Genomic DNA, 8,441 nt, shown 5'->3' on the forward strand with positions numbered 1-8,441 from the left:
GCACATTGTAGCAAATACAGTATTCACCCTGGAGGTCGAAAGATGTATTTGACATTGAGACCCCAATTTTGGTGGAGACGTATGAAGAAGGACATTGCTGAGTTTATTTCGAAATGTCTTGTCTGCCAGCAAGTGAAAGCCGAGAGAATGAAACCTGGAGGATTACTCCATAGTCTTGAAATCCCAAAGTGGAATTGGGAACATATTGCTATGGATTTTGTGACTCATTTACCTCGTTCGCCCAAGGGCTGTGATGCTATTTGGGTTATTATTGATCGGCTTTCGAAATCTGCCCATTTCATTCCGTATGAACGGACTTATCCTTATAAGAGAATGGCCCGTTTATACATTGAGAATGTTGTGAGACTGCACGGTGTGCCAGTCTCAATTGTATCTGATCGTGATCCCAGGTTTGCTTCTAAATTCTGGGGTAGTTTTCAGGAAGCGATGGGTACGCGTTTGGCTATGAGTACTGCTTATCATCCTCAGACTGATGGCCAAACGGAGCGTACAATTGAAACGTTAGAAGATATGTTACGTGCGATTGTGATGGATTTCAGAATGGGATGGCAAGATGCTTTACCATTGGTGGAATTTTCTTATAATAATAGCTTTCAAACGAGCATTGGTATGGCACCTTTTGAAGCCTTATACGGGAGACGATGTAGATCACCATTATTCTGGGATGAAATTGGTGAAAGACAATTGACTGGACCTGAAATGATAGGTTCAGTTGATTCGACAGCGGATGAAAGTCGCTCAGGATCGTCAAACGAGTTATGCGAACAAACGAAGACGACCCTTGGAATTCCAGAAAGGTGATAAAGTATTCTTGAAAATATCTCCCTTTAGAGGCACTGTTCGATTTGGTATGCGAGGAAAATTGTCTCCTCGTTATGTTGGTCCATACGAGATTCTGGATCGAGTTGGTGATCTTGCGTATGGATTGGCATTGCCACCAGCTCTATCTGCTATTCATGATGTGTTTCATGTTTCTATGTTGCGAAAATATGAACCAGATCCATCGTATGTACTTGCACCTGATGATGTTGAACTTGATCCTTCTCTTTCCTATGTTGAACAACCTGTTTGCATTATGGATCGGAAGGAGAAAGTATTGCGTAATAAATCGATTCCGCTTGTTCGAGTACAATGGACACGACATGGTGTAGAGGAATCGACATGGGAGTTGGAAAACAAGATGCGAGAGTCATATCCGCATTTATTCGATGCTATTCCAACCGTTTCATTGTATTCAATATATACTGATCCGTTTACTGATTTTAGTTTAGATATGTACTATAACTGGTGACGTATTATATGTTTGCCAATGTTATNCTCTAAAATTTCTCTGTAAAATTAGTCACATGATTTCGACGTCTCAAGTTTCAAGTACAGGTACACACACGAAATTAATCTATTTTTTAGATTAATTTAAAATATTGTAATCATTGTGTGATGTGAATGTATAAAAAAAGTGAGATTAGAGATAATGAAAATTTAATTTGTTAATTTTCATCAGCTATTCATTTTTGGATCAAAATAAATTATAAAGGTTGGAAAAATCGAAAAATTCAAGTCGTATTTATTATTGTATTATTTTAAATTCATGAAATTTCAAATGAGTTTCAATATGTATCGTGTATATAATAATTTATTACATTAAATTCAGGCCTTCATAATCTAAATTCGTCCATGGATATATATTATCTAACTCAAATGTTATATATGGTCGATATTTTTAGTTTACTTATGATATCTGTGGAAAATATTGGATCAATTTTTGGGTTAAAGAGTGAAAGGTCTTTTTTTTTTTTTAAATTTTTATTACAACACACGCGGGGAGGAGGGATCGAACCCGAGGAACCGGCTAATTCGGCAGGGGTTGAGACCACTGGGCTACAAACCCGGTCTCGAGTGAAAGATCTTTTGATCTAAGTGACAAAAGTGGAATATATAAATTAAGCTTAGAGTAAATATTTTGAAAAGCTCAAAATATAATGAAGCGTCAAGATTAAATTGATTTAAATGTTCAGATGCAAACTCCATAAATAATTTAGCTCCTAAAAACTTTATTCAAAGGTAAATATAAACCACACAACATGATAATATCACATGAAATAAATGACTGAAAAACAAGAATTACATTTGTTAAAAACACGAGAAATACTCCCTGAAGATATAACTCAATGACAAGACGATATTGTACTTAGTTTTTTTTATATGAATCTCGTATGTGTAGTAACTCGACGATAAAAACAACTACGTCACTGTATCAATGTGATTGATAAAATAAATGTCGTCCGATTAATTTAAAATTCGATTTTTATTATTCAAAATATTATTTAGATTGGTTCAGTTTTAGTTATTTCTTTTAAAAAAATTGTTTAAACGGATTAACCAAATTGTATTTAAAATAAAACTATAATTTTTCTGAGGCCATGAATATTGTTGGCTTTGGGCTTGGCCCAAACTTTGAAAACCATTTACATATTAAACCTAGTAAAAAAATATCGAATGATATCTCGTCTGCACTACACTTTTCGTCTATCTTTTTCTTAGTTTTTGAGAATTCATTTATTCGATCGAAATAATCGATTTTAATCTGTTAGTTTTATTTGATTTTTTTAATAAATTTTGACCATTTTGATTTGATAAAAAAATAACGGAATTCGATTTTTTACGACTCGGTTCGATTTTAACATACCCACTACTCTATTCGTGTAGAAACTCTCGAAGTAAGTATCCACCGACAAACAGACATCGACATACTATGAGAGCAAATCACGTAGGTAAATAACTCCAATGACTTCACATATTTAGTAATTTGATCCCTGGTTTTTGAATTAAAAGTTGAATAAACTAAAAATATACAATCAACTAATATGGGAGAAATTGCAATTTAGTCATATAAATTGATTTATTTTGAATTTTAGTTATGTAATTTTTCAACGTTTGATTTCCATTCACTAACTTATATTTTTTAATTTTTGATCTTTTTCTTTCTTTCTTTTTTTTGCTGAAAGCCGCTAACTCATTCGAATATTATTTATCTGACATCGATTATCTTTTACGTAGCTCATATAATGTGAATAAACTCATATTAAACACATAAAAATAAATCTAAACAAAAAACAAAGAGAAAAATAAAGCAAAACGACATCTAATATTTCAAAATGAGAGGTAAAAAATTTGTCGCTTCCTTTTATTTTTGCTTTGATTGATTTTAATGTGTATAATACATGTGTTGCTCTTACTAAATGAGAAATATATGTGATGATACCCCGGGATAGCCCGGGTCATGGGTTGTGTCTGGGTCAGGGGTATGAATTGTGACCGGGCTTTAAGGAAAATTCCCGAGACAATTGGTAATGCCCCCATCGGTGCTCGGGTCATAGGCGACTCGAGATATTAAATAGATAGCCTAGATCAGGGCAGAATTGCAGAAAGAGATCATAATCAACAAGAGGCTCGAGCTCTCGGGTGGATTCCCAGCTGATGACTCACTACCCGAGAAGGCCTCGATATGAGCACCGCACTCGAGTACACCAGTAAGGTAGGATGTGAGCGGTCGTCCTATCTCTGACATCGATCCAAATGGTTGACAAAATCAGACATGCGAGATATGACTAGTATGAGGTTTGACATGTCAGGATATAGGGTACAATCAGTCGCCCTACTATAATTAGTAGGTAGCACGAAGAACGGGGTCATCATTTGTGAGACCCCGATACTGAACACTGATAAAATAGCTTTGATGACATTTTGGTAAATAAGTTGAAAAATATTCAACTTATTTTGATGTCATTTTCGTAGATAAGTTGAAAAATAATGAATTAATTTTAAGAGCAAAATGGTAAATAGTGACATATCATTTTCATATGAAGTTCAAATGATTTGAGATTTGGATATGACGTAGAAAACTCAAAGATATAGAAGTTTCATGTTTTGAGTTTTGAAAAATTTGATCGTTTGACTGGTCCAAAGGGATATACCGACGTTAAAAAGTTAAATAGTACATATTATATTATATTATATTATTTTATTAATATAATAATAATATAATATAATATAATATTAAAAAAAAAAATTGATAAATATGAAACGTTCGTTTCTTTCTTCAGAACGTCAGAAAGAATAAAGGGGAGAGAGAAAAGAAGAATAGAAGATTTTGGATTTTCTTTTCGATCGTGCGACTTATCGGTTTATCCAATCGACGAACCGACTTCAGTTCTGGAATCGTTGACACGAGGTCTTCGATTTGAGGTATAAATTTCATATTTTTGATGATGTTTGAAATTCGTTAATTTTTGGAATAAATCCGAAAAATTGTTAAATCATACAGAAATTGAAAATTATTGAATAGTGTATGATTTTAACGAAGTAAAGAAGATTATAGTGATGTTATTTCGAATTATTCCTCATTTATTATAATTAGGAAATTTTAATCGTTGAATTGAGATTGAAGAATTATTTGTCAGTTATTATTAATTCTGATGAATATATGAGGTAGAATAACCGACAAGAAACTAAGTTTTGAAGTCGGAATTGAATTATGTTATGATTTGAATTTGATATGAATTTTTGAAGTTTCAAAAGATATTTGAAACTTATATTGTTGACTTTGAATGAGGTTATTGATTGAAATGAATATGTTATTGATGTAGATATATTATTATACTGATATCTTCAAGCTACATCGACTGGAACGAAGAATTGAGGTATGTTGCGACCGGGTAACATACGACAGGTATCTGTATTATATGATATATGTTTGATTGATTGGATTGAGATTACATGTCTATATGCCTTATTTGTTGAGTTTATGTGGCATACATGACATGCACGTTGAGCTATGATCCTTGGATACCCTGATATGATTCGATTTGATTCTGGGGTTTGTGAACACAATGCTATGTTTGGTATTACATGACCCTTAAAGCATAGTCATTTGTGGCCCCGATGATTGATTGAGATTTGGGATTTGATGGCGCTTTGTCGACGCTATCATACGATTATCCCTGATTGAGACCGGTGTGCCAGCTCGAGCATTGATTTGATAGCGATTCGATTGATTCTGACATGTGCTCAGTGGATGGGCATTTGACCTGATACCTCCACGACATACATGCATTGCATATCATATATCATTGTTTAGATATCTGTGGTATATATTGTGGTTGCTTCAGACTGAGCTTTGCTCACCCCAGACGGTGGCTGTTGTTGTCTTTGTATGTGGACAATGACAGGTACTCCAGGATATCAGGAGACCGGAGATGGTACTTCTAGAGGGAGTCACAGTTTGAGCTGAGGTTTTATGTTTGTTCCCAGTATATGTATGTATCTATATACCGGGGCATGTCCCGAGGATATGAGTTGTTTTTATATGATTGGTTTTGATTATGTGTGGGCATGTTTTATGATATGAGATGTAATACTATTTTTAGTATTCAAATAATATGTTTTGGGCTCATTGTAAAGAAAAATTTAAACTCGTTTTCCGCTGTGATTAATGAACCCTAATCAAATTGTGTTGTAATAACGATTAGGAGCTAAGGGCCCCACATCATTACTTCTCCTACTATAAATACAAGGTTCTCTCTTTGCATTTAGGATTCATTCATTTTTTGTCTACACTCTTACACCAATATCATAGTCATCACTTGGTTTTCATTGGTTATTTGCTTAATTCACTCACTGACTTAAGCATCGGAGTGGCCACGCCAGACACCCCTCCGACGCCTATTCACGTGATTATTTTCTTGGTTGCAGATCTTCAGTCATCTCAAGAAAAATACTTTCAATCTAGATGCTTTACTCTTATTTCCTTTATTATCTTAGTTGCGGATTCGATAGAGCCCCCGACCCCGTTCACCCATTTCACCCAGATCGCATCAATATGAGAGTATAAGTTATAAGTAGTAATATTTGATAAATTCAGTAGTTTCGGATAGAAAAAAAAAAAGACAAAAAAAACTAAATTAATAAATACAAATCAAATATTNTCTGGTTGAAAGATATCGAGCATTTGTTTAATATCGTTGAATATTCCAAGGCTCGGAGACTGAAACTTGCTTTGTATCAGCTGACAGACCGAGCAAAATCTTGGTGGGAAGCCGCTGAGATTGGACTGAAAGAGGCCGGGATTGAAGTCACATGGGATGTCTTCAAGGCCCAGTTTTTGGAGCAGTATTCCCCTCCTTCTTATTATACTGCCCAAGAGAATGAATTCAATAGTATGCAGCAGGGAACGATAACTGTTGCGGAATATGCTTCGAAGTTTTCTACTCTGTTGAAGTATGCACCTCACGTAGCTGGAAATGCGAAGGCAAAATATAACAGGTTTGTGAATGGATTGCATCCTGCTATATATACTTATGTTGTTTCTGGTTTGCCTACCAGCTACGCAGAGTCAGTGGAACGAGCCAAGGCAGCCGAAGCTGGATTAAAGCGAGGAGGTCCTCAGTATACTCCTCCACCTCCAGTGTCAGCTCAGCAGCCTGCATTGCGTCCAAGGGGTAAGAAGTTCAAGAAGACTGGTTCTGCTTCTTCATCTTCTTCGAGTTCTAGTGGATCTCAGAGAGGGAGTCCTGTGATTGCTCCCTATTGTAGTCATTGTGGAGGCAAACATACTATCGAGCAGTGTCGAGGTACGTTTGGTACTTGTTATCAGTGTGGGCAGGAAGGTCATTTCTCTCGAGTATGTCCGAATAGGGGTACGACTTCTTCTCAACCCCAGCCAGGATTTAGATGTGGCCCTAGCATGATGAGACCTGCTGTTCATGTTCCATCTTTTCAGCAGTCGAGTGTCCCACGATATCGAGGACCAGGTGGTCAGACTGCCCAAGTTCCTCCTCAAGTTCGAGTGCATGCTATGACTGAGGATCAGTCGAAAGAAGCTCCTGGTGGTGTGATTGCAGGTATTTGCATGCTTTGCGATTATCCTGCACGTGTTTTATTTGATACAGGAGCATCTCACTCATTCATATCGCATGAATTTGTTGCATCTCATGATATTGAGTGTACCCCGTTGTATGATATTNCTCCGACGCCTATTCACGTGATTATTTTCTTGGTTGCAGATCTTCAGTCATCTCAAGAAAAATACTTTCAATCTAGATGCTTTACTCTTATTTCCTTTATTATCTTAGTTGCGGATTCGATAGAGCCCCCGACCCCGTTCACCCATTTCACCCAGATCGCATCAATATGAGAGTATAAGTTATAAGTAGTAATATTTGATAAATTCAGTAGTTTCGGATAGAAAAAAAAAAAGACAAAAAAAACTAAATTAATAAATACAAATCAAATATTATATAACTAATAACTAATAATAAAACATAAAATATGTCAAATTACGTTACTAAAATTGCACGTGTAGTTAGTTGCCTTAATTGGTAGGTGACGTAGCTCATTCCAATTGTTACCCTACGAGTTGACACGTATCACTCGTTCTATGCTTAATAAAGCTTAAAGGTCAACGAGGATTATACGAGATAAAATTTGGCTAATACAATACAATTAATTAATTAATGCTATAAAGTTATACATTCGACACATCATCGTTCCACGAAGAAAGGATGATTCAAATACAATAAAGGGTTTAGATTAACAGCACTTTAATTATCTAATATAAATTTTTTCGTTATTTAAATGTGAAAAAAAATGTTTTAAATATTTATTATAATTTTAATTATGTCAAATAATTAACATATTAAATAACATATAAGAATACAAAATTTAAAAATAAATGTATAAATCTTAAAAATTGTTTTTACTATCAAGATTAACCACTAAAGAGTTTTATTTGTTTAAAAATTATATCTTATCAAATATTTAATATATATTTTAAAAATATATTATATGAAAAAAATTAATAGAAATGGTTTAAAAATGTTTGGTTGTTTTTATTTTTATATGAATATTTGGTTGATATCATTATTCTAATAAATAGTGAATTTTTTAATCACAGATTTCTTTTGTTTGATTTCTCCCAATTGGTTAAGTTTTGTATATTGTTGAAATTATTTGGACATTGTTTAATGGAATATCACCATATTTTTTGAAATCTAGCTATTGTTAGAATATTTATGGTCTAGATACTTTTCAATGTCCAAGCTTCTCGCAGTAAAAAGAGTTTGTTGGACTTTTAAGTATGACTCGCAATATGCTTCTTATTGGGCTTGTTTTTCTCGTAAGTCTAAGAATGCTTCTTTTTCTTATCTTGTGGGTCATTTTTCGTCTCAGGCGATAAACAAACTAGGAAAACATGTTTTTCCTTCTTTTACGGTGATCTTGTAAGTCACAAGTATATTGACTAACTCTTCAAGGATAGCTTCTATCTTATTCATAACAACATTTTCCACAAACCCATGAAATGAGGAAGATAGTGACAACAAGACGATGTCATTTTAGAACTCGTCAGGAGTAATCAATTACAG

The sequence above is a fragment of the Primulina huaijiensis genome, chromosome 14 (assembly GCF_012295235.1).
Source record: "Primulina huaijiensis isolate GDHJ02 chromosome 14, ASM1229523v2, whole genome shotgun sequence".
Lineage (NCBI taxonomy): Eukaryota > Viridiplantae > Streptophyta > Magnoliopsida > Lamiales > Gesneriaceae > Primulina > Primulina huaijiensis.